Source organism: Diachasmimorpha longicaudata, chromosome 19 (genome assembly GCF_034640455.1).
Source record: "Diachasmimorpha longicaudata isolate KC_UGA_2023 chromosome 19, iyDiaLong2, whole genome shotgun sequence".
In the NCBI taxonomy this organism is placed as follows: domain Eukaryota; kingdom Metazoa; phylum Arthropoda; class Insecta; order Hymenoptera; family Braconidae; genus Diachasmimorpha; species Diachasmimorpha longicaudata.
In genome coordinates this window covers 2,487,331-2,515,276 of record NC_087243.1, presented here as the reverse complement: position 1 = coordinate 2,515,276, position 27,946 = coordinate 2,487,331, and the positions used below count along the sequence as shown (strand labels likewise).

General features: G+C 38.5%; 1 long non-coding RNA gene across 1 annotated transcript in view; it reads right to left on the bottom strand.

Annotated features, from left to right (window-relative positions):
- LOC135171340 (uncharacterized) overlaps positions 1-27,946 on the bottom strand; it is a 164,293-nt gene that overhangs the window by 50,479 nt on the left and 85,868 nt on the right. Inside the window, exon 4 of the long non-coding RNA XR_010300541.1 lies at positions 11,319-11,432. This is a non-coding gene — a long non-coding RNA (uncharacterized LOC135171340). The remainder of the gene's footprint in view (positions 1-11,318; positions 11,433-27,946) is intronic.

Sequence of the window (27,946 nt, the reverse complement as noted above, 5' to 3'; positions counted from 1 at the left end):
TCTTAATGCGATGAAGTAACGGATATTCTTTGCTGTTCCGCGAGTGTTTTTTATTTCAATCGAGTCGCGATAAAAATCGGAATATGAACCGAGTGATTAAGATTGCAAAACCGGATTTTCAAAGTTGGTAATTGAATGTTTATTTAATTATTCGGGGAGAAGATCAAAATCTTTAAAAAATCGAAATTCGTTAAAAATCACATGAAATCGATTTAAATCTTTGGATTTTCATAATTATTTTATGAAAATTTACCATTAATTTATTATAACATCTTCATTAATTATTATTCATCGCAATTTTTACATAAAAAATAAGGAAAAATCGATTTTTAAAATAATTTTCACCCACCCATTTTCACCCACCACCACCCTCCCCCCATTTTCACCCACCACCACCCTCCCCCCATTTTTCCACCCACCCCCTCCCTCACCCCACCAGAAAATCCAATTAGCCTCGACTACTCGTCGCCCATAATTGGCGAGCCAGCGTAGGAACCCGATTGCGACTTTACCCCACCATAAAACTACCGACAAATCACACAGACGAGTATATTCACACCCCCCCCTCTCCTCCTTCCACCCCCTCACCCTTTTTCCATTTTATTCAAAACATTAATTTCATCTCCACAAAACCGCGGCCTTAATTTATCGCTCGTGTCCCATATTTCCAACATTTAAAATACACCAGTGTGTGTTTACACGTGTTTATGTGTGTATGTGTGTGTGTGTGGCGCTAGTACTCTTTATAGTCATCGGGGTGTAAATATAATCGAGTTGTAACACCGTAGGATGTGCCATATCAATAAAAAATAATATTTTTCATCGTAAAAAACTCAAAACTAATGGCTCATGGGGCGGGGGGGGGGGGGGGAGAGGGGGGTTGGGTGGGAATAATGACAATAATTTAAATACTCGGGTGGGTAGACCATGCGTTAATTGGCTCGCTTTTAAGTACCGCAATACGAATTATAACTATGGTATCATGAGAATAACTTCTGGTTGAATTTCAATTCGTGTCATAAGTTTTTAAGATTTTAAAATTCCCAGGGGCTCGTTAATTCTAGCCCTTAATAGTTTGTCGCACTTGGTAAATAATATCGTCGGGGTTTTTAGAGAGTACATGGGAACCAGTGGAATTTTTTTCGTAAGGGAGGGGGAGGGGGTGATAAAAGGTTGGAAATTGAAGGAGATTCGGTTTTTTAAAAAATTGAGAATTTTATTTAGGGGGGAGGGGGGGAATTTGAGGGGGGTGAGGGGGTTTTGGATTGAGGGAAGGTAACAGAGGAGGTGTGAAGAATTTTTTTTTATTAAAAATTAGCCCTGGGGGGTGGGATAAGAAGGAAAATTGTTGGTTCGGTGGGGAATCGATGGGGGATAGGGGTTGATCTGTGGGGATTTGGTTTTTGGGGGATATCTTCGAATCTAAGGGAGATAGGAGATTTTTTGTTATTAGGGTTTTTGTAGAGCTTGATTTGGTTTACAAAAAAGGTTATGATGAATGTTTTGATAAGTCCGTTGGATTCTGAGATATTTTGGAAAAACTGGGGGGCTGTTGAAAGGGTTTAGCACACGTTACTGAATTATCGTTCCCTGATTTTTAGTTTAAATTTCGTAAAAATTAATGTTTAATGAGGAATTGTTAGGTAATATAGCAATAAAGTTATGTTTAGTCTATCGATATAATAATAATCATAATTAAATGGAAATAGAATTGTTTATGAGGGTTTTAATACTCCATTTGAATTAAAACAAATTTTATTTGAATTAAACAAATCGCTCGTCGATTCTAATCTAAAATTATTTATTTAACGCGTATGGAATAAGGGACTGACTCCTTTTGCACTTGTTAAATTGTTATTTTAGTATTTTAGAGAATATCCGAGGACATTGGAATGCCCTGGGACACGAGAAGAAATACATTTTTCGCTGAAAATGTGATAAGAGCTTGGGAATCGCTGAGTAGGACAGTCCCAGCAATGGATTGGAGTCAATGAAGTTGTGTTTATATTACAAGTGTTGATAACACGTGATAATACTAGATTTCGCAGAGATAGAAAGGTTTAAACAAAAAAATACAAATCTGATCTGCAGGGAATGCAAAAATAAACGCGTGATAAATTTTAAATTAAATAAAAATATTTTCATTTTAAAGAAAATTGAAATTTATTTAAAACCGATTGAGATAATTTTTTAATCAATTTTTATTCAATTTTTATGTTGATTTCTTTTGAATTTAAATATAAAAATCATTTTCCAGAATTATTATCTCAATTTTTATTAATTTTTCTTAAACAAAAATTAATTTTTTCCTTCCAAGATCTAAAAAAAAAATTTCCATTCCCCCTCAACCCCTTTAAACTCCCCCCAGAAACCCCCAAAATTCCCTTAACCTCAAAATTAACCCCTAAACCCCACAAAACACCCCACCCCCACCCATTAAACACAAAAATAACTTTCCAAAATTATTCTCTCAATTTTTCTCCCTCGAACTCCTAAAAAAAAAAAATTTCCCATTCCCCCTCAGCCCCTTTAAACTCCCCCCCTCAACCCCCAAAATTTCCTGAACCTCAAAATTAACCCCTAAACCCCATAAAATACCCCACCCCCTCCCATTAAACACAAAAATAACTTTCCAAAATTATTATCTCCATCTTTATCACCTCCCCTTCCACAAAAAAAAATTTTTTTTCCCCCCAACACTTGAAAAAATCCCCCCCCCCCCAACAACCTCTTCAACAACAAACCTTTTTGCCGGGACTGTACCACGCGAATGTCCTTAATGAGCCCTCGGTAGCCGCTCTATTCAAATGTATAACTAACTAACTCTCGCTACCTCGTATCGTACCCTCGGAAAATTATTTCTTCGTGTTTTTACGGCACCCGTCGGAAGATCCTAGAGAATTTTACTTTAAAAATCGCCGAGGGGGAGGAGAAGAGAGGGAGGAAAAATATGGTTCGGGATAAAATCGTGCGCCGGCGGTTTCCGTTTTTTTCCCGCGTATTTCACCGCTTCGGGGACGTGGAGGAGTGTAACGAGTCTGGGAAGGTATGTATACGGTATGTATATGGGTAAGTATGTATATGGATAAGGTATATGGGCCTGGGGAATGAGCCTGGTGGGTTTTTTAGGGGGATTTTTTTATTTTTTTTTTCGGCTTCTGGTTCATTTCTTTTCACGTTAACTCCTGCGTTCGGGGCTTTTTGTGCTCTCGCGAGAGCTGATGGTCTCTGACTTATCGATATTGGTAGGGGGTTACCTCCCCCTTTTCAAGTGGTGCATTCGTCTTATCGCAAAGTTGGCGTCGGGGATTGTGGGGGCCCTGAATTATTGCTAAGTGGGGGCAAAATGTTGACCAGGATTTTTGGTCTGTCGGGTTTATTTGTGGAGGCAAAGGATTTTTAAGAGGGGGGGGAGTTTGGTAGACAAAAGAAGGGGGTAAAGAATTTTTTTGGGGGGGGGTACAGTATTTTTTTGGGGGATTTAGAATTTTTTTTGGGGAATTTTTTGATGGAAAATGGAAAATAAATTTTTTTGGGGAATTTAAACGGTTTTTAAGGGCGTGCACCCCCGACAGTCTCTTCAAAAAATTAGGGGGATGTCTCACGTGGTCGATGGGGGTGTGGAGGGAGGGGTAGAGGGGAGATATAAATTTTTTATTGTGATTTAAGAATTTTCTGGAATTTTTTTTCAAAGAAAAACGATCGAACGATCGATTTTTTAGTTAATTAATTGTTATTTTTTATGGTAATAAATAAAAACAATTTTTTGGATTATAAACAAGTTGTCGTCAAGGGTTTTCACCCCTTAAATTGCCAAAATTTTCCAAAATTAAAAACTGGATTTTTGAAAATGGAAAGAAAACTAATAATTTTTTAAGGAACACGAAATACTTTTAACGATCGCATAAATAATTATTAATCCAAATAATTTTTAAATAATTGAATAATTAAAGATGGCGGCACCCCAGACAAGGGTTGATTCAATCCCAAAAATTACCCTCCCAAAAACCCAATTTTCCCATCAAAATTAAACCCAACGCACTTCACCCCCTCGAGATCCGATTTTTTCCAAAAAATTTCCCCCCCAAAAATCGCCATTTTGTCCACCCAGGAAAATTAAAATTTACTCAAAACCATGTGCAGTCCCGTGTGGCACCCATCGGGTCAAAAAGACACGGGATCCGGGGGAGAAAGTGCATTCACCATTTACCTCTCCTTCATTCACTTTATTTCATTTAAATTCTTTTTTTCATTCGCCGTTTGACGACAACTGGGGGAGGTGGAGTCTCGTGTTCGCGAAATGAAGTGTGTACCTTTTGCAATCCGTCAACCGCTTCCGCCTCCCCCTGGAGTAGGTCGATTAACCGTTACCGGGGGTTCCCAAACTTTTATATCGCATGTTCGTACGAAGCTCCGACGGTAACAAGAGAGTGGAGGCGTTTCACGGGTCCTCGTCCCTTCCCCCCTCCCTCACCACCCCTTTTTTTTTGGCTGATCGTGTGTCACTGTGTCACTGAAAGATGATGCCAGTGGGTGATTGTCCGAATTTTGATTTTATTATTAATGAAGCGGTGGATTGAGGGTATGAGATAGTGAGGGAATTTCCCCGACATTTTTCGCGGGGGTAAAAATTAATTTATAAAAAAAAAAAATGGTGGAGGGTTTTAAGGGGTAAATATTAAGGAAACCGATGGGATTTATTTATTTTTTATTGGGCTCTGCGCTATTTTTCTGGGGCGTTTTGTCCGATATTAATCTGGTAGCACAGGAAATTTTATTCGGTTGAACCGGATTTTTGTGGAAATTCCCCAGGAATTCTCAGAGATTTCATAATTTTTATAGAAAATTCTTGTGTATTTTGGCAGGAGAATATACTCTTCATTTTCAATCCTGTGCTAGCACAGGAAATTTTATGAGCTGAAAGGAATTAAAATATTTCCTAGGACTCGTCCTACAATTTTTAAATAAAATTCCTGTGTATTTTCCCAGGAAAACACTCTCCTTCAATCCTGTGCTAGCACAGGAAATTTTATGAACTGAAAAGAATTTTAATATTTCCTCGCACTCGTCCTACAATTTTTAAATAAAATTCCTGTGTATTTTCCCAGGAAAACACTCTCCTTCAATCCTGTGTTAGCACAGGAAATTTTATGAGCTGAAAGGAATTTTAATATTTCCCAGGACTCGCTATATAATTTTTAAATAAAATTCCTGTGTATTTTTCAAGGACAACACTCTCTTTATCTTCAATCCTGTGTTGGCACAGGAAATTTTATGAACTGAAAGGAATTTTAATATTTCCTCGCACTCGTCCTACAATTTCTATAAAAAATTCCTGTGTATTTTTCAAGGAGAATACACTCATCATTTTGAATCCTGTGTTAGCACAGGAAATTTTATGAACTGCAAAGAATATTTATAATATTTCCCAACACTCGTCATAATTTTTATATGAATTTTCTATTTCATCGAATCTTTTGTTTTCCCTTCAAAATGACGAAACAGTAATTTTTACTCGAAAATTTTTCACCGGGGACTCATCTTGTATTGGGACTGGGTGTAATGTCCTCACGCCCAGTGTCAAAAATAATATCTTCCTCTCGAAAAGAGAAAAGATTTCTTTATAGATAAAATAATGACGGGTGTGTGCATGTTTGGAACAGAGATAGAAATGAAAATACTGATGGGATTATAAGTAATGCACCGCAGCACGTGGCCCCCAGTTGGGCCCACCTTATGTTGTAGAGCTTGTCAAACCTGTTTGGGGCCGCACTGACGCGGGTGGAGTGTGCGGGTGCCACTGGGGGCCCAAAATACCCAGCGATCAATTTTATTTTCGGCTCGGAATTCACCAGAAATATTTAGCGGATGTAACAATAAGTTTTTTATTGAAATCGAGATTTGAAATTTTTTTAATATAAATTTTATTATAAATTCGTGTATTTGTGGATGAAAAGCACTTGGAAAATGTGGTGATAATGTTAAAAAATTAATCAGTTCATTAATATTACGAGAAATTAATAAAAATATTTTGTAAAAAAATTTTTAATGAAAATATTGGAAAATTTCGATATTTCGGTATTAACAAATCGGATTTCAAGATAAATTTTCAGGGAAAATTGCTGGAAATATCTGAACAATTATCTCAACAGTTAATTAACAAATTCCCATTTAAACAATAAAATTTCCTCTCAAAAATTCTGATTTTTCTTATTAAAATCAATAATTTAAATTATTTAAATCGATAATAATTTTATGTTATCACTCATTTTCATTGAAAAATTATTATTCTAGTGACTAATCCACTCCATATAATTATTATTAACATAAACAATTCAAACAATTTCCCTCCTCTTCCCCCAAATATTCCCCAAACGCTCTCCCGACTTTTCCCCAACTTTCAACCTCGATCTACCCCACATTCCCCAACAACCATCCACCCCCCTCCCCCTGATGAGCCACTGCCCTCCCCAATCACCGAATTAAATAAACCTAAACACCGATTACCAGATCATTTCAACTAAAATAAATAAACAAATAAATAAATAAAACATCTACAACAGGACAACGTGAATGGTATCGTGACTAGCCTCAAACCCAGTGCACCGAGACATTTCACTCGTAAAATACCCCCTAACATACATAAACGTATGTACTCATGTACATGCACTTCCTCTCGACTGTGTGGAACTGCCGAGGGCCCAACTATTGGCCGACCCATGAGCTGAAACACCGAACCGTCTCGTAAATTACGACAATAATTGTACTGTGACGTAATTCAAGAGCTACGGTCCTACCTTTCACATGTGAAATGACCTGGTGCTCCAGTTTTGGTGAAAAATATCAGCCCACCCGTCTCAAATGTGGGGTGGGGTGGGGTGGGGTGGGGTGGGGTTACACCACTTTAACCTGCGGTTTCAGATACCAATTTTCCCCCAAAAAATTTCCCCCTCGAATGAGATATTCAGAAAATTATTGCACCTGAAGAACTTGGAATAATTTTTTTGCCTGTTTTAGGGGCCCAAAAGGGTGAGGACTTGATAACTTGATGGGGTGAGTTGTGATAAAGTCGGTTAGTTAGTGGAAAATAATTATTTAATGGAAATTTTAATTTTTTAAAAATACATTTATAGTTTAAACGGGTGTACGGAGGGAGTGACTTTATTTATTTATTTATTTGCGTAATTTATTCATTTATTTATTTTTTTATGACTATACGGAGACTTTGGAAAGGTTCAGTTAAGATTTTGAACTTTAAAATTACAGTTAAGACTTTGTAAAGTCTCAGTTAGGACTTTAAAGACTCAGTTATGGAGTTTGTAAAGTCTCAGTTAAAACTTTATAGTGCCAGTTAAGACTTTAAAACTTCATTTAAGACTTTAAAGCTTCATTTAAGACTTTAAAGTCTCAGTTAAGACTTTGTAAAGTCTTCCCAAAATAAAAAAAAAAATCGTAGAGTCGTGAAAACGTTTGGAAAATCTCAGTTAAAACTTTAAAGTATGACTTAAGACTTTAAAGTGTCACTTAAGAGTTTAAAGTCCAAGTTAAGACTTTGAAAAGTCTATTTATTTATTTATCCAGCCCCTTATGATACAAAAAATTCATTGAAATGCAGTTTCCCAACTCATCAAGTTCAAAGTTAAAGCCAATGAAATGGAATTAAAATGTGAGTTAACGATTGACACGAGACACGACGGTATAACTAATCAATCTATCGATCAATGATACCCCCTTGTTATCCTTAATTTTCTCATCAAGCCTGTCCGCCCAACACATCGCGCCCCTCGTTACGCACCGGAATTTCTAGTGCTACGTTATCACGTTTTTTATCATTTTTTTTTGTCCCCGAGAGCACGACACACCCACGTGCCATCGATTAGCGCGCCGCTGATTGAGGAGTAAAAATCGATAAAAATATCGCTGACTCACCCCATCAAAACAATTCTAATTCACCTGATTGTTTAATTAAAAAAAAATACGTCAGTCAGTTGCAAAAAAAAATATTTCTCGCAGTTTAATTATTACAAATAATTGTTCAGCTGATCTTTTTGTTAAGAATTATGTTGTATAGTGACTCGGGGCAAAATGGGACATCTCAATGTACCTTTCATCACTTCATCTCGATTCGTAAATAAATAAATGAATCATTTTATCTGATAAAATCTCGAAATAACTCGACGAAAGTTAATTTCATAAATTTGAATATCGTCGTGAGACTTTGTTTATTTACGACTTGCGATCAATATCGCAAAGTATATACGGATATTCTCCCTACCTCCCCCCCCCCCCCCCACCACATACTGATATATACATAACCCACCCGAGATTATGCCCATTACCTACAGTAGATAATCTATTTAACAACAGGTTAAATATCGAAAGCATCCCATAAATCGATTATCCAAACCCCTAAAAAAATTACTTTTCCCACATGATCCAAATATGGTACTGCCACGAGTTTCTCACGTGGGTAAGAAGAGTCCCCCTGTATTGCAGCATCGTGCGAAAACCGTTACAATTTATTCATCTATTCTGTATCATGGTAAAACCTGCCCATGTAATTTCTCCCTTACGGCATTTATTGCGGGATAAATCGGCAGCGGTTTGTGCCACGTGGCATTAAATAAGTGGATTCTCATCAGTAGGATGGAGGGATAAATTATTTTATTATTAAACAAACAATGAGTTGAGTTTATTTACGAGGAAAAATAATAATTAAAAAGATTATTACAGAAAGAAGAGAATTTAATTGAAGGATCGAATGGACTTTGGTACGTGATAAAAACCGTTTAATTTGAAATGAAATGTGATTTTTGAATTTTTTTAAAGTCCAGGACTTGTAGTCCAAAGTTAAAAGTTCGAAGGACAATGTTTGAGAAGTTAAGTCTTAGTTTGAGACTTTCTAAATTTTTAATTTGAGATTCTAAAGTCTCAGATGAGACTTTGGACTTTGAAGTCTCAGTAAAAAATTTATAAAGTCTCGGTTAGTTCTTTAAAGTCTCAGTTATGACTTTGTAAAGTCTTTATTAGGACTTTGGACATTAAAGTCTCAGTAAAAACTTTAAAGTGTCAATTAAGACTTTGTAAAGTCTCAGTTAATACTTTGAACATTAATATCTCAGTAAAAACTTTATAAAGTTGAGACTTTTTAAAGTCTCAGTTAGTACTTTAAAGTCTCATTTATGACTTTGGAAAGTCTTCATCAAGACTTTACACTTGAAAATTTCAGTTAAGTCTTTTGAAAGTCTTAGTTTAAGACTAATTTAAAATCCTAATGTAACCTCACAAGTCTCAAGTTGAAATTGTTCTTTATCTCAGTGAATATTTCCAATTTTTGTAATTAAAAATTCAATTTAATATAAATTTTTGATTAATAGAATATTGAACCCGATTTCATACTAAATATTCACCTTTTTAGAAGAGAAAAATATTTTTCAGATTGTTTTGTGATTTTTAACAAAAAATTTGGGGCAAAAATAACTGTCGAATGTACCACGTGGACTTTTCTAATAATTCGTGACAGATGTCGGTTTTTTTTAAAGAGGCACTTGGAGTTTATGCATTTGATAGAGTTTGTCAGGGGGTGAGAGTTATTAGAGGGCTCTCCGACACTCCAAAAATAGGAGATAGGGCCAGTTATCTCGACACTTCTCTCGACAGATGGGGAGAATCCCCGGAGTTGAGGGAACACTTGTCTGTTTTTGTTTCATTGGGTCGTGGGGCCGGTACTTTCTAGTCCAGGTAATTATGGAAATTACTGGGAGATTTTTTTCGTGGATTTGTTAATTACTGAGGGAAATTAGAGGAGTTAGGAGTTATAATCATAATCAGTCATCGCTCACAGCTGGGGAATGCTGTGCTCTATCACGAGGTTGACTTATTCATTTGCAGTCGAACTGGATTATCATTGTTACCGCACGGTAAATATAACCTTATGGGTAATTTGGATAATTGGTACGTGTCAATTCAATAAAAATAATAATTAGGGGAATCAATCTATATGCAAAATTACTCTATATGATTTAAATTCATGAAATGAAAATTGTTAGTCATTTAATTGTCATTTCGTCACATTTTTTTTAAATTAATAAATCATTTTCTTCTTTAAAAAAATTCTTTTTGTCCATTTTGAGTAATAAAATCACCAAAAAATTCTGTAATTACCAAACCCCCTAATAATACCAACAATAACCCCTCACATCAAACAAACAAATAACTAAATATCGTATTAAATAAATAAAAATCCCTGAATGAAAAAAACTTCGAATTTTCCTGAATTTTACAACAAAAAAAAAATTTGAAAAATCAATCAATTAAATTCCGCGAAACCCCAGAATTTAAAAAATCCTTTTTTTACCCCCGACACCTTGCGCTCACCCTCCGGGTGCCTTCCGAAAAAAAGTCACCCATTAATCCAAACCCCAGTAAAACTGTCGCTTTCGTTGGCCGTCCGGACCCAAGAAATTTCCATTTTCAGTATTAAAGGTTGTAAAACTCTCGAGTTGACAGGCCCAAAAATAATAACACACGGTATACGTCCGATGCCCGAGGATTTTACTTCAATCATTTTTTTTCCCCCTCCCCTCCCCCCCCCCCTGCCCCTCGATGTGGGGTGAATTACAAACTCCAAACGAATGGAGATTCGCAACACGGGGACAAGAGAAATTCTCGACTGCTCCTCCAACTCTTCATTTTATTTATTTTTTATCTTCGTCTTTGGGACTGAGAAAACGATTTTCGGGTGGATCCGTCCTCGAGGCCCATAAAGTGGGACCCAAACGAGTGATTTACGGCTGTGGATGAATCATGTGGAGGGCACGGGACAGCCATGTGTCGATGCCCAGGAGATTACCAAGATTCGTGCCTGATACCACACCATTGGGGGACGTTTTAAATGCATTGTGTGTGTGTATGTGTGTGTGTGTGGGTGTTGAGTGGACTGTGCACTCATGGCAGGGTCCGTACGGGCCCAGAGTGCAGTGAGAAAGGCCTCTTTGTTTCGCTTTTGCCGTTTTTTTTTAGTGCGGGGGAGGCTCTGGCGTCGAGTTCTGCGCAGGTCAAGCGCGTGTGGTGGGGCGGTGAGGCGCGGGGAGGGGGGAAGCGGAGCGTCAGTGTCTCGCGAGACGTCGGAGGAGTCGGATGTGCGAATTCGCGTGGGAGGTGATCTCCGCGATTGCACAGTGCGAGTGTTAATCGATCGCGATCGGTACGAAATTAATCGATTTGTCGGTTGAGAATTTCGGTGTGTGAATGTGAGGGGAGTGGGGGGAAATGTCGCAGATTTCCGGAGGTAATTAGGAGAATGTAATAGGACTCACCGGGCTGGTATGCGGCCGCTGGAGAAGCCACCCTCCGGGGGATTAGAAGCCCTTTTGGTGGATGATGGTCAACGATGTTCTAGGGATGTCCGGTTCTTGGGGCGGGATACGTGTCTGAAAGAATAATTCAGGAGAGAGTCAGGTTAAAAGTTGATTCTGGAGGTTTCAAGTGAGTGATGAGACGAAGTTAAAAGACAAAATCAGGAGAAAAATCAGATTTTAAGGGGATTTAAATGACGGAGATGAAAAATAATGAGAAATTAATATGTCGGGGAGTGTTTTACGGTGTGATGGGTTATCAGATATTTAAATAAATTAATAATAAAATAAGGGAGAAGGGGGATAAAGGGAAAATAAGGGTTTTTTTAAATGAGTGACAATAGGATTCGATAAAATTTTGAGGGAAACATTTCCAATCAATTAAAAGCTTTGAAAATTAATTATCCAATTTTTTTTAATTATATTGATTTTTGCGTAATTGACGTTTAGTTACCAATTGTTCTAGTTTTTGAATTATTATGATCCTCCAATAATAACTAATTACATCCAACAATTTTCCCCGCAAACCCGACAAACCGATCGTCATTAGAAACTCACCAGCTGATCCAACCGAAACCCCCGCAATTTGTAATTAAGATTTTCCAATTAGCCCCTGAATTCGTGACTCCCAATGATCCACATCGATGTCCAAGACCCCATCGATTAAAATCTCAGTCGATATCCCTCGCCTATCGCGCCGTCACCGATCACCCACCAGTCCCCCATCCAACCCATAAGGCCCCGACCAAAAAAAAAAAAAAAATCCCTAGAAAATCATCTCGACTCGATCTAAAATTTAAAGAGAAACCCCTCGCCTTGACCCGGCATCCAGAGGGGTCTTGGGAAACTAGGAAGTGGACCCAGCCATTCTCTCTATTTATTTATAAATTCTTTTATTCCTCATTCGTACGCCCATAAGGTACCAGATATGGGGGATGTACTTGAGGCGTGAAGGCCCTCAGTATTATCCACCATGACTGGTACTTCAGGGCCTGAATATAAATAAATAAATAAATAAAAATTCACGCGCTTGTCTAGGCAATCGGACAACATTTTCCCGGGGCCGGATTATCCCCTGATGAAGCCACGTTTTAGTACAAGGACTACAAGAGTCCCTCAGTATTCAACCGCCAACGAGGACGTAAACTGGTGTGGATTATTGTCGTTTTATGTTCTCGGATCGTGGCGATCATGAACTCGAGCTGCTTATTGTCGTATCCCTACGACGACGGTGGTCGGATATACAACTCTTCGTGGGGTAGGGAAGGGGGGGGGGGGGAAGGGGGGTGATTAAAAAATTGTGAACAAAGTGAGATAGAGAATTTGCGCCTGTGGCACGTCCAGTTGAGATCTCCGAGAGACCTCTAACATCCCTGTCTTTATGCAAAACTGCATTCCGTGATGGTGTACACTAAATCCTTATCTGAAGCAGTTACATGAAGTCGTTTCAACTCGCACCTTCTCTTTCAATCGGCGAGATTGGAGGGATTTAGTGGAAAAGTGGCGGGAATCGTCGGAGAGCTAGGGATTTTTTTTTTTTTGAGGGAAGTCTTTGGGTCAGTTGATTTTTTTTAAGCTGTTTAAGGGGTTGGAAGTGGGGGGTTGGGGTATTTATGTTATCGGGAGGGTAAATTTTAGTTTAAAATATTGAGGATTGAGTTTTTTTTTTGTTTAATTGGGGAGATGAGAGGGATTTGGTGGAAAAGTGGTGGGACACTAGGGAATTTTTTTTTTTTTTATAGAAGTCTCTGTCCCAGTTTTGATAATAATATAAATAACCCCAGAGTTAAGTTATTTAAACAGTGAAATTAAGAGGATTTAGTGTAAAAATGACGGGAATTATGAGTCAAAGGACAGCGCAACGCTAGGGAATTTTTTTTTCTGTTTTTCCCTAACAAATCAATTATTTCCCCTAAAAACTGCGAAGATCCCATCACAAAAATTCCGATATCTCATCAAAAAATCAAAACCATAAATTTCCGTTTCCATCTCCTCCCCCAGCACCCCCAGACCTCAACCCCCAACAATTCCCCCACCTCCCCTAAACGATTTCTCGATCACGATAGACTCGTCACGCTCACTGAATTCTCCACTTTGTTCAGTCACATCCACTGACGTGACAACAATTTAATTCACAACTCGGGTACCTGAATCCCCCCGAAAAAAAAATGTTTATAAACTTGAGGAATTGGAAAATAAAAGAAAAAAAAAAAATTACATTCCAGATTGTAAATGGTCAAGTGAGTTCTGAGTTTTAGTGGCCATCGTAAACCGGTATATATCTCAAACCACAAAACGCCCACACGTGTAAAGGAGAGCGTTACCTATCCCCCATAGCAATCTGCCTATCAACCAGGTGTGAAAAAATTATTTCCACACACAATTCTCCCAACCTCGAGTACTTTGATGTTGTAGTGTTGGCCTGAAGGTGCGCGTACAATGATAAGGAGGGGTGGGGAGAGGTTTGGGGGCCTTATTGGAGGGGTGGGGGGCCTTATGTGATGAGGAATGGGACTGAGGGGGCCTTATATGAGGCTGGATGGGGCAGAGGGGGCCTTATATGATGAGAGATGGTGGGGAGGGGGCCTTATGTGAGGGGTGATGGGCCGAGGGGGCCTTATGTGAGGAGGAATGGGACAGAGGGGGCCTTATGTGATGTTTGGGCCTTATGTATGTAAAATTAAGGCCCAAAATTTTTAGCGGAAAATCTGACTTCCCCAACACGAGCCTGAAACCCTTATTGGGCCCAACCACTTCCCTCTGACCCCATATGTTAACAATCCTCCCGTATCGCGTTCACCTCTCACCTCAAAAAAACCGAGCACCGAATAACAAATAACTTCACAATCGTTTACGCTCATAATGCAATTGGTTCTAGTTGAAAGCAGACGCGTGGACCGTCTGTCGGTTGACTCCGCGTCGCACGAAATGTTTTGATCCCGTGTGGGGGGGGGGGCGCGTGGTTGGTATTTCACGGTGTGCCAGGGGATTAGCTATTAATTTACACCGATCCGGGGCACCTAGACAACCGACAAAAAAAACAAAGTACGTTAGTCGTGGGTGTGCCAGGTCTCCTAATGAATAGCCCTCCCCCACCCGTGGCCACATGGTGCCTTTTCCGAATTACAAACCCCCTAAATTGGATATCATCCACCTACCCATTACGTACACCCATCATTAGCGACCCAGTGAATCCATAAACCAATTTTCATTGGCTCGAAATTCGTCAATTATTTATCTTCGTTAAGTCGAAACAAAGAAAAATAATATCTAACAGCAATATTTTCCGTTAAAACTGTTCTACGATTACCACCAAACCATCAAATGACAGTATAAATAATTTAAATGACACTTCCGCCCATTAAACAATTTAAAAAAACTACAATTTTCTACGATATCACCTCAATTTTTATTTAATTTTTTTCTCCGCGATAAAACTCAGAAATTCAACGCGACTCCCCTTCCACTGGTGCGTTAAGCGCTTAACGCAACCCTTCCCCCCTCCACTGAACTTAACGCTACCCCCTCCACTACCGCGTTAAGCACTTACCACTCTTCCCCCTCCACCCGCGTTCAACGCTTGACGCTCCGCCCCTTTGACTGACTCGTTAAGCGCTTAACGTTATTCCCCCTCCACTGGCGCGTCTAGCGCTTGACGCTCCGCCCCCTCCACTTAATTGTTAAGCGCTTAACGTTATTCCCCCACCACCGATGCGTTAAACGTTCAACGCAACCACTTCCAAAGACTCCAAACACATTTCGCAACAAAAAAATTCCCAAAAATAAACGAAAATTCACCTCATCACGATTATCTATCGATACTTTACGACGTTTCCGGTCCCTCCATGACGAGGCGTTAAACGCAACCACATATACCACCCCTCCCCCCCAGGTATCCACAACCACTGGGACCAACATCTCCTAGTGAGATTGTCCCGAACACAACTCGTATAAGTTTCCTCATAATTATTGATTTTTATGAGGCGTAGCTCATATACAGGTGCGATAGAGATCTTCAATGGTGAAGACCACCAACGTCTTTCTTGTTTGTCTCGAAAGTGAGAAAGAGATGGAGAAAAAAAAAGGGGAAGGGAAGGGGGGAAGGAAACATTTCCAGAGAAGCCTCAACCCATCACACGGCTTAATATTGTCTTCCATCCTTACCCCGATGGATAACGACATTCCAGCACGAGGGAATTCCAATCCAATAACGAAAATGTGGTAGCCACTTTTATGACCAAGAGCAATCAAATATTTTTGTACACCTTTTGATGATACAACCACACGGTGATTACTTCTTATTCTCGTCACGTTGGTTATTATTACGTTTACATCTTCCTCATAATTGACCGGGAATTGAAAAATACGAATGACTTTTTTTGAACGAGATACATGAGATGAAATTAAATACACGAGTGATAAAATGGGGGGTTAATAACGTTGGAGAATATTTTGTGTCTGGGTATTTGGAATGTTTAATGCCAACATGACGGAGTCTTGTTGTGTCATTTGGTGAAATGTTTATGGGACTGTTGGGCCTGATATTTTCTTTTACGGTTTGAGGATCTTTGAGGTTATGGTGAGAAGCTCTTGAGTATTGATTGACGAAAAATCGAATTAATTCAGTCGCCATATTTGTTTAAGAGGAGGGGGGCCTAGCCCCCCCCATCAGCCCCCACCGGAGGGATTCCCTCCCCCTTGATTCCCTTCTTGTCGAGTGTTGATTGACGAAGAATCAAATTAATTCAGTCGCCATATTTGTTTAAGAGGAGGGGGGCCTAGCCCCCCCAACTGCCTCTAACGGGAGGACTCCTTCCCCCTTGATTCCCTTCCTGTCGAGTGTGGATTGACGAAGAATCAAATTAATTCAGTCGTCATATTTGTTTTCGAGAGGGGGGCCTGCCCCCCCCATCAGCCCCCACCGGGAGGATTCCCTCCCCCTTGATCCCCTTCTTGTCGAGTGTTGATTGACGAAGAATCAAATTAATTCAGTCACTACATTTATTGTCAAGAGGGGCCTTGCCCCCCCCGGGGGCCTTCCCTCCCCCTGGATCCCCTTCCAGTCGAGTGTTAATGACTAAAGAATCGAATTAATTCACTTTCGTCACTGGGGCCCGTCAACCGACCCTTCCTGGGCCTCTATTTGTTCTCGAGGGGGGCCTAGCCCCCCCAACTACCCCAACTAAGGAACCCCGTTCCCCTAGCCCCCCTCTCATATCCTCCCTTACATCTCCTCGAGCCTTCCACACAAAAAATAGTATATACCATAATATACTGGTATATAACACAATATAATATAATATATAAGTATATAACATAATAGTATATTACATAATGTACTATTGAATCATCGAATCAATGAAATTCAATATACATTTCACTAATCGCGTTCAAATAACATCCGAAAATACATCATCCCCGATTATTCGTTATATTTAATTCCAACATGGCGGCGTCTTGTTGTTGTTGTTGTTTATCATTTGGTGGAGCATTTACGCGATAGTCGTACCAGACATATCCCTTTACGGTACGTGGCTTTGTTGAACTTGTCCCGGCAAAAAGCCACCGAGCGTTTTGTTGCGCAATGAGACGCCAAAAAGGACGAGCTCATAATAATGTAAAAAATAAACAAAAAAAATATTTAAAAAAATACAAAGGAGAAGGATGGAAACAAGAGGATGAGACTGAACGTCGGGTAGCTACTGGGCGCGTGTGAGAAAACAATACCCATTGCTGGTACATTGCCGAGGCACTGAACAGGATATGGAACTTGAGAAGTGTTAGGTGGGTTTTGAATGTTGCCGGTGTATAGTGGACTTCGGGTGGCAAACGAGGACTGTAGATGGGTGAGGATGAGTATCCAAGTAGGGTCACTGCAATGGGATGACTACGTGGGTGGCCGGGACAACCGTAAAGTGATGGGGTATGAGCTGATGTACGAGTACGCGTAAATGCAGTAGTTCTGGACCAAATTTTTTTTTGATTTTTATTGCGAAGGGATGAAAGGACTTTATAAGAAATCAATTTAAAATTAAATTGATCAGAATAGTCCTGGACCAATATTCGAATTTATATTCCAAGTGGACCAAAAGGACTTTATAAGGCATCAATTTAATATTAAATTGATTATAATAGTCCTGGATCAATCTTTGGATCTAGATTCAAAGTGAACTCAAAGGACTTTAGAGGGAATCAATTTAAAATTAAATTGATCATAATAGTCCCGGATCAATTTTTGAATCAATATTAGAAGTAGACCAAAAAGACTTTATAAGAAATCAATTTAAAATTAAATTGATCATAATAGTCCTGGATCAATCTTTGGATCTAAATTCAAAGTGGACCAACAGGACTTTATAAGAAATCAATTTAAAATTAAATTGATCATAATAGTCCTCGATCAATTTTTGAATCAATATTCGAAGTGGACAAAAAGGACTTTACAAGAAATCAATTTAAGATTAAATTGATCATAATAGTTCTGGACCAATTTTTCAATTAATATGAGAAGTCCTGGACCAATTTTTGAAGAAATATGACAAGTGGACCAAAAGGACTTTATAAGAAATCAATTTATGATTAAATTGGTCATAATAGTCCCGGATCAATCTTTGGATCTAGAGTCGAAGTGGACCAAAAGGACTTTAGGAAAAATCAATTTAAAATTAAATTGATCATAATAATCCTGGACAAATATTCGAATTTATATTCAAAGTGGACCAAAGGACTTTACGAGATCAATTTCCTATTAAATTGATCATAATAGTCCTGAATCAATCTACATTTAAACCGAACCACGAAGACTTTGTACATAAAATCCTCAAAAAAATTTACTTAAAATCAACAATTTTCTTCAGGAAAATTCAGAAAAAAATACCCAAGTCCCATGTCCTTTTACCCCCACCCAACCTCATCAATAGAGACATCCGAGATTGGTCAAATACTCAATAGTCCCTGACAAGGCCCCGGCGGCGTATAATTAGAGGATATTTAGTACTCCACCTGTAGGCCCTCTGGTACCTGTCTTATGTTTCACCCTCTTCCTCCCCGAGAATTACGACGGTATCCCGAGGAGGTGGGGGAGGGGGTCAATGAACAAAATGGCCGAAGTGTCTGGTTGCCCCTTTGTTGGTGGCTACCTGTCTTCGGGAACATCCTCCTCATCCTCGTCACTCACTCTGGAGCACTCGGTAGTCCACCAAATGGCTTTCCAAGGGCCCCAACCAGACAGTGATGAAGGAGTCCAGGGGGAGGGGAGGCATGGTGATGTGTTGGGGAGATGCTAAAGGCCCTTTTCGCCAGATCTTTTGATAGCACAACATTCCTGACCATTCGTCAGACATTTGATAGCTTCACGTGTGGGAGAGACCGCGTGGAATTCAACGGGGGATTTTCAACTTTGATTTTCTTTCATTCTTAACGCACCATTCTGGTGGATGCGGGTGCGTTTGAATCCTTCGAGCGTCGATTCAACGCCGATACATTCGTCGAGGGGGGGGAAAAAAATTTTATAACATCCTGGGGCCCGTGAATTGAGGCCCCAGGACGTTTCGTGATACGTCGAATTTTTTTTATTTTTTTTTATGGATTTTATCAATCTTTGTTTATGTTTTTTTTTTTGCTGGGGGTGGGGGGGTATTGCGGAAGTGATGGAGGGGGTGTAGATGAGATTTATGGAGGGGGAGGGGGGATGATTTGATGTTTTTGATGGAGTGGAACGAGTTTTAGGACTGAAATGATATTTTTTTTGTTTTTTTTAGTGATAAAAATGATGAAATATTTGGTGGAGGGGGAGGAGAGGGATTTTGGAGAGGGGGTGAGGGGTTGATTGGGAGTTTAAGGAAGTGTTTGGTATTCTAAAAAGAAATAGAAATGATTTTGATAATTTTTTGGCGATCGTTAGGAAAATTATGAATTAAAATTTGGGAGCAGTGACGAAGACGAAAAAATAAAAATTTAATAATAAAAATATTATTAACTAATTTTAGGGCGAGGGATTTTGTCAATTATCGACTTCAGGAAGTTCTTTTTTCATTAAAATACCCGAAATTAATTGGGCCCACGTCGTAAAATGGGCCAGTAGTAATCTCAATGACTTTCCCTTTGAATTCAAAAGTTAAATGTTTATAAAGTGGTAAAGTTGATTTTCGCATGCAGTTATTTACATTTAATTCATGAGCGTGTCCTGCGGGTCATTTCCGGAATCGAGTGAACACATGTTGGATTAGCCGACCCCTCGCCAACGCATTGGACCTCCTAAAACGTGACTTAGTGGACATCCCGGCGACGAAATGAACAGAATTACACGCACGACAACAGATAAAATATTTGTCGATCGACGAGATAGACCTGAACTCCTGGTGCCGAACACTCGTTCCACAAAAGCCCAGACACCGGGGGAAACACCATGTGGTATCGCAAAGGGATGAGGGGGGTGGAGGGGGTGGGGGTGGAAATGGAACATATGGGCACGTGCGGTCCTGATCGATGATAAGAGTTCGATCGACTGCAATCAAAGGCGCAACTGAAATTCTGATACTTTTCCCAGACGATGAGACATACGATTTTATCGATAATTGGGGGGGGGGGAGTGGGGTGGGGGGTGCGGTAATTTAATGAGCGACGAGGGGAAATCTGGGGGAAAGGGTACCTGCGATTGACGGGTTATCGGATCGTCATCGATGTGATGATTTGGAACAGACGGTGAAGTGTCGAGTTATTGGAATCGATGAGTCGATTGATTGGATTCGATTTGCGGCGCCAAAAAAAATTGTTTTGTTATTTTTTATTTTTATTATTTGTCGTTGCGACCCCTGGACTATTTATGAAGTTGTAAGTTGATCAATTAATTAATTTTCAAACGTTATAAATGAATTTTGAACATTAAAATTTGGAGGTTCGAGAAAAATTGAACAGAATTTTTGTTTTTTTTTCATTTTTTAATGGAAATTGATGGAAAATTGGAAAGTTGGGATCGAAATGGTGTTAATTGTGTCTTAAATAAGTGAATAAGTGAAGGGGATGACCCCTTGAAATATTATTATCCCAAAAAATTCGTTTTATTAAAATATTTAATTCAAAGAAAAAAAAACTTTATTTTCTTCACTTCTTTAAACTGTTTTAATTATAATGAAAAATTGTTAGACCTAAAAATCCTTAAATAAGCCCTTTATAAGACGTCTTAAAGTCCTCCCTGATACCTCCAAAAACCGCTCGAATTTCTTCAAAAAATCGTCTCTATCCAATTAAATATAATATAATTAAATAAATAAATTAAATAAACCTTCTAATGAACCACCATTTCACCCCTCCATAACTTCCCCGTCTTTCCCTCCCCCTAAAATATATTTTTCCAAATCTATATAAATCCCCCATATTTTTTCATCACTCCAACTACATAAAATCGTACCACATAAACCACTTCATCCAAATCGCGTTTATTTTCATATAAAAAATTACCAGACGATTCAAACTCCAACGAAAACATCTGATTTATCCCCCGACATTATTCCCATGTTCCATTATATTTTTATTATGTTATTGAATGGAAAAAAGCCGCCTCCTGAAGTGCGGATCGATGTGAATGAGAAAAGTAAATAAAGACCACACTAAACATGCAACAAACGCTCTGGGCGACGTAATCCATTGTTCCATAAGAATTCCATTGAATGGCACATCACAGGAGACATCTCCATATTTTCCCAACAATTCAAAAATAGTTTCAAACAATTTTGGGTGGAATTTTGACGCCGTAGGCCATTGGAGAGTGAAAATAATGGGGGGACGAGGGGGTTTTTGGTGGGAAAAAAAAATCTCACAGTCGGAAAAGGACCGGGAAAAATCGGGACAATGCACCTTGCATTGTCAAGTTGTCAAAGCTTCCCCGAGGGGGGGACTGGGCACCCCCCCATGCCCCCCCTGAGGGGGGAATGCGGGGGTCGCTGGGACGAATCGAATATCGTAACGAGATTATTGTGGGCGTTGAGCCATTTTCAATGCCTGGACCATATTTACAACAATGAGAAAATCCAGGAACACATTCGTCTTGGGGTACTATGGTGTTGCCAAAGTTTTAATGGGTTTTTGGGTGTCGTGAGGATTTTTTGGAAATTTATTTGTCGTTGATTTTTGGGTCTTTCTGCGAGCGGCTGTCAAAGCACCGGAAGGCGGGTTAACAGGTACATTCCGGCGGTCGGGAGAATTAATGGGTGAGGTTCTTTGGAAATTTCGGGGGGGAGGGGGGTGTAATTGAGATGTAAAATAAGGTGGAGTGAAATTTTTCGAAATTTTGGGGGGATTTTGACGGTTTTTGGAGGATTGAGAACGAAAAAATGAGGATTTTGTGGAATAAAAATAGTAAAACGTTGGAAAAAATGGAAATTGTTGGGGTGAATTAATTGTTTGATGGTTTATTATGTTAACTATTGACCTAGAACATTTAAACAAAATTTAAAAAAATTTTTAGTTAATATTTAACATGACTTATGGTGTGGGGAAGTGGTAAAACGAGATGTGAACGCATTTCTGTGTTTAGTTTTTGGGTCGTAACTCCGAATCTAAGAGAGATACGGCAATTGTTGTTATAACATTTATTGTAGGTCATTATATGCTCCATAAAAAAGGTTATAACAAAAAACGGGCTATCCCTCTTAGATTCCGAGATATTCAGGGAAAATCGGGCCATCGTTCAAGCCGATTCATCTCGTTCTACCACTTCGTTACTGATATTTGTTTTGCATAAACAAATTCCGGAAATTTTCACTGGAAAATCGATTCTATATTGTTGTTAGGTCAATAGTTAATCGATAAAATTATTATTTCATGTCAGGGCGACGCTTGTTAAGTGCAAACCTGCAGAACGTTAATTGTAATGAGACTGTCATGTATTCCGTCACATGTGGTATAACGTGTGGCACGTGCTCGCAATTGATGACACCAGGGGGTGGGGGCGGGGGTAGAAGAGGGTAAAAAAGAGACACGTGATGAATGCACACGCCTGGTGGTGGGGTAGATAGTCATCGAGAGTCATCTGGCATTGACTGGGCGCTTCATTAAAACGTTAAATTTTGGGGGCCAACGAGAGCTCGAGGTGATTCACTCACGTGAAAAGAAATTTTTGGAAAAAATTAGACCCCCAGGGGATGAAAGAAGGGATGAACGTGCATTTTACCCCAAAAATTAGTCTAATTATTGCAGTAAAAATCGATTTATCAAGTGATTAATTCACATTTAATTGTCGACTGTCAAAAAAAATTAGAAATTAATTTATTAAAAATGTTTTTTGGGGAGAAATATTGGGGGGAATTTTGGGGAATTAGTGCAGAGTCATTTACTTAATTATCATTTAGCCAATTAAATATTTTGGGAATTTTTTTGTCTGAAATAATTAATTATGAGAAATATTTTATTTATTTCTGGTTCCAAATTATAAAATCTAAATATTAATTTATTAATTGAATAAATTTTTGGAAAAATTGAACCCTCAGGGGGTGAACCGAGGGATGAACATGAATTTTCCCCCAAAAATTAGTCTAATTATTCCAATAAAAATCGATTTATCAAGTGATTAATTCCAATTTAATTACCAACTGCCAAAAAAATTAGAAATTAATTTTTTTTTAATAATATAATAATACCGATAATTAATCCAGTCTCATTAAACCAACTACCCCCCAACCAATTAATTCCCCCTAAATCCTCAACTCTCAAAAAAATTACAAATCAATTTTTCTCAAACTTCTTCAAAAAATTATCGTTCCCCCAATTAAATAATTCCATAATTAATTTCTCCACAACAATCATCAATTACAAAAATAATATTCACCTCTCTTATCAACAACCATAAACCCTAAATATTCCCCATAAATGAATTCCTCGCGGTTGGAAAATAATTCCAAATTGCAGGAATAATTCAGCGATAAAAATACCAAAAAGGATTTCCATAATCATTTGTGAATGGTATATCCTTTCCGGTTGTAACCGAGTCAGCTATTATCGATAGATTTATGATCGCCGTGAATTATCCTCGCCGGTTTCACCGGAGTGTCTTCCGCCAAACGGCGGCAACCTTTGCGGTGACATTTTTCATTTCCATTTCGATTTTTACATTTTTTTTTTCATCGTAATTCGTTTCTAAAAGATGCCAATGGTTGGGCTTGTAAACTTGGCAACGGTAGAGTCATGTGAAATGGTTTTCCACTTGGATTAACCGCGGAGTGTACACAAACACCGGAGGGCACATTACCGAGAGGTCTTGCTCGTGGTGGCACGACGTGGGTTAAGGAAGTTTTGTTGTCTGTTGGTAATTGAGAATGACGAACGTACCCACCGTGGCGTGGCGGAACGCCTTTGTGCACTAGGATTTTTATTATTTTTTTTTAAAGGTCTCATTGGGTTTCATGTGGTTTCCAATTAATTCTGGGGGGAATAGAAAAATTATGGAGGAACATTTGCGTTTGTTAATTAGGTTTGGATGGATGGGTATTTTATGTGGGGGTATTCAGGGATTTTAATGAATTTTAGGGGGTGATATAATTTTTTAAGAATATTCAGGTCTTTCTAATTAATTTTAAGGACGTGACATAATTTTCTAGGAATGTTCAGGTCTTCCTAATTAATTTTAAAGAGATAAAACGATTTTCTAGGAATATTCAGGTCTTCCTAATTAATTTAAAAAATATGCTATAATTTTTTTAGGAATATTCAGGCCTTCCTAATTAATTTTAAAAAGATGCTATAATTTTCTAGGAATATTCAGGTCTTTAAAATTAATTTTAAGAAGCTGAAATAATTTTCTAGGAATGTTCAGGTCTTCTTAATTAATTTAAAAAATATACTATAATTTTTTAGGAACATTCAGGGCGTCCTAATTAATTTAAAAATGATGAAATTAGTTTCTAGGAACATTTAGGTCTTCCTAATTAACTTTAAAAAGATGTTATAATTTTTTGGGAACATTCAGGCCTCCCTAATTAATTTAAAAAAAGATGATATAAATTTTTAGGAAAATTCAGGTCTTTCCAATTAATTTTAAAACAATATAAATATAAAAATTCCCTAAAAATATTAATTTAACTCCCTCTCCCTCTTTTCTTATCACTAATCAATTTCCGGATGTGAATCCCGATTTATTCGATTTTATAACCCGTCAGTAGGCGGTTTAAAACCGCAAAACTTAAAAAAAAAAAACGAATGTTTTTCTTAAAAAATCAGACTCCCAACATAAACTGTCGGCATAATACTGGCAAATGTGTGGGAGGTGTGCGCATGCGTGAAAGAGACAGTGGACAGGTTGTTTAGCGTCGGTGGATTACCAAAGCGCACGATAAATCGATGCGAATGAAATCGTTGAAGGAAAAATCGATTTTTCGATTTTTTATAAACAATTCAACAAATTGTCCTGCACATTATTACATTTGTTTTGTACATAACTCGGTATTTTTAATGTATCGTGGACAGGATGTTATAATGCCAGAGCATTAGTTTTTTTATTTGTTTATTTAATTTTTTTTGGTGAAGACAGAGGACTGAGGCGGAACCATAATGCGGAGGTACCCGGTTAGGGTCATATACACTCGTTGGGGCCCACGCAACTCGATTATTTTATGGAATATTTACGGTACAGACACATTTGCTGTGACGTGTGTGGAGGAAGATGAGTGAATTTTCGAAAAATATTTAAATTTCCATTTTTCCATCAATTTTCCAATCAATTAAATATTCAAATCTATTTCTCCCAAATTTTCTTTCTTTCAACTGATTATCACAATGTATATCTTCAATTTTAATTAATCACCCTAAAATCCTCAATCACCCTCAATCCTCTAATTAATTAATTATTAAAACCCCAGAAAACCGAAGAAAAACCAAAAATTCCATCTCCTCAACCGAAAATTTTATACCAAAAAATTTAGAGGACCACAACGAGGGTCACAAAGGGTTAAAATGAATCCCTACCACCCTCCCCTCCCCCCTACCCACCAAAAAACCGCTCATTCTCATCATTTCCCCCTAAAAAATCAAAATTAAAAAATTTCCCCCCAAAAAAAAATCAAATTCAACCAATTCCTCCCCCTAAAAACCTCCTAATTAATCACTAAAATCCCCTAAACCCCCTTCCACCCCTTCCTCAATACCAAATGTATCCACCACATCTCTCACCCCCCCTCCTCCCCATCGTAAACGTTTCTAATCTCAAGTTCTCGGCTCGTGCTCTCCCTCCACAAATTATTCCTCGTGTTCACGGGTGTGTAAAAACACCATTGGAGTTCTCCATCGTACCCCAGGTTGTCTCACTATTCCAAGAAAATAATCTCCACCTTCGTACACACTATCTCGTCTTCGTTGTCCTCAGTGTCTCGTCCCGTATGCCACGATCTAAACGTGTGGAGGCCGGTGGCATTGGCAAAGAAGAGCTCTTACCATTGCCAGGAGTCTCTGCGATCTATAGGTTAACAAAGAGGAGGGGTTGAGGGGTAGGGGGGGAGGGAGAGGTGAAGGGAAAGGAGCACGTGTTCCTCGTTCCCCCCCCCTCACATGTGCAATTCGCTTAAAAATCCAACCCTGGAAACGAATAAAAAAAAAACTAAAAAGAAGGGAAATGGTAAAGAAGTTGGATAAGAGGTCAAGCCGAGAGTTCCAGTTAAGGGGCACTCTCGTTTGTTCCTCGTTTCGAAGTCACATCGTAGGTCCAGCAGAGAGAAACGAGGAGGTCGTGCCTGGTACCTTCTCCATGTCGTATCTTCAATCTTTCAGTTCGTCCACCTGTATTCCCGGTATTGTCACGTTCGACAGTATTTATTTTTTATTTTGAGGATGAATTTTTGATGGGAAATGTGTTGAAAGGGGGTTGCGTTGAGTGTTTAACGTTTTAGTAAAAGGTTATTAGGTGGGTAATTTTTTTTTTGATTTTTTAGGGCTGTTTTTAAGCGATTTAGGAGGTTGCGTTGAGTGTTTAACGCTTCAGTAGAAGAATGCTAGGCAAGTGATTTTTTTTTATTTTTTAGGGCATTTTTTAAGCGATTTAGAAGGTTGCGTTAAACGTTTAACGCTTCAGTTGAAGGTTATTAGGTGGGTAATTTTTTTTTTTAATTTTTTAGGGCAGTGTTTAGATGATTTAGAAGGTTGCGTTAAGCGTTTAACGCTTCAGTAGAAGGTTATTAGGTGGGTAAGTATTTTTTTCGATTTTTTAGAGCAGTTTTTAAGCGATTTAGAAGGTTGCGTTAAACGTTTAACGCTTCAGTAGAAGATTATGAGGTCAGTAATTTTTTTTTAATTTTTTAAGGCAGTTTTTAAGCGATTTAGGAGGTTGCGTTGACCGTTTAACGGTCCAGTAGAAGGGCGGCAGGCCTGGGAAACTTCGAGAGGGGGTTGCGTTGAGCATTTAACGTTCTAGTAAAAGGCTACCAGGCAGGTAATTTTTTTTTAGATTTCTACCGCAGTTTTTAGACGATTTAGGAGGTTGCGTTGAGCGTTTAACCCTCCGGCGGTGCCCCAACGCACCCAATTTTTTTTCTTTCTCTCTCTCCCGTCATTCTAATCATTACGTTCACTAAATGCCAGTAAATTCCTCGGGAATTGTGGCTTTATCATGTCCAGCTGATGATATCGTTGGTAATTTTTTGGCGGACAGTTCCTTCTTCCTGTTTTTATACTCCGGGATAAAGAGGCCACGGGGAGACGCCATTCACTGGACACGTTTCGACTTGATGAGAGTCAACCCACGGCATGAAAAGCGATTATGATGCTGGCATGGTGACTTCGTGATGGCCCTCGCTCTATCTCCTCGTGGATGGGTAAAAATTCAGTTGGTTAAGAGGCTAAATCCCAGTTCAACGGCATCCGGAGATATGAAATTCACAATTTCATTTGTTCTCGTAGATTATTTGAGGATTTTTGGATTAATTTGTCAAAAAAAAATCGTAAATTATTTTTTTCATCCAAATAAAAAGCCCAAAAAATACAAAAAAAATCGTAGATATTTTTTTTTATCCAAATAAAAGCCCAAAAAATCAAAAAAAAATCGTAAATTATTTTTTTCATCCAAATAAAAAGCCCAAAAAATACAAAAAAAAATCGTAAATTATGTTCTTCATCTAAATAAAAGCCCAAAAAATACAAAAAAAATTGCAGATTATTTTCTTCATCCAAATGAAAGCCCAAAAAATACAAAAAAAAATTGCAGATAATTTTGTTCATCCAAATAAACATTTAAAAAATCCAAAAAATAATCTACAATTATTTTTTTTCACTTAATTTCTTTGTCTCTTCAAGTTCCTTCATTTTCTTACTAATCTCATCCAACATCATACGATACAAGTTTAATTTTCAAGGCTCGAAGGGTCGCGTGCAGGAGTCATTTTTACCCCAGGGTTTGAGGCTGGTTGGGACACTTCGGGGTCTTGAATAAACGGGTGCAAATAAAAACTGAAAAATAATATACCCCTCGGTATTTATCAGTGAGGAAGAGACTGTGACCGCGCCCATGTTAACGTGCGACAGCCCGTTAAGCCCACTCCGCCCTCAGTAAGTTTGAGATATCATCAACAAATGCAAAACAGGAGTAAAAGAAACGAGTTGTATACGGTTAT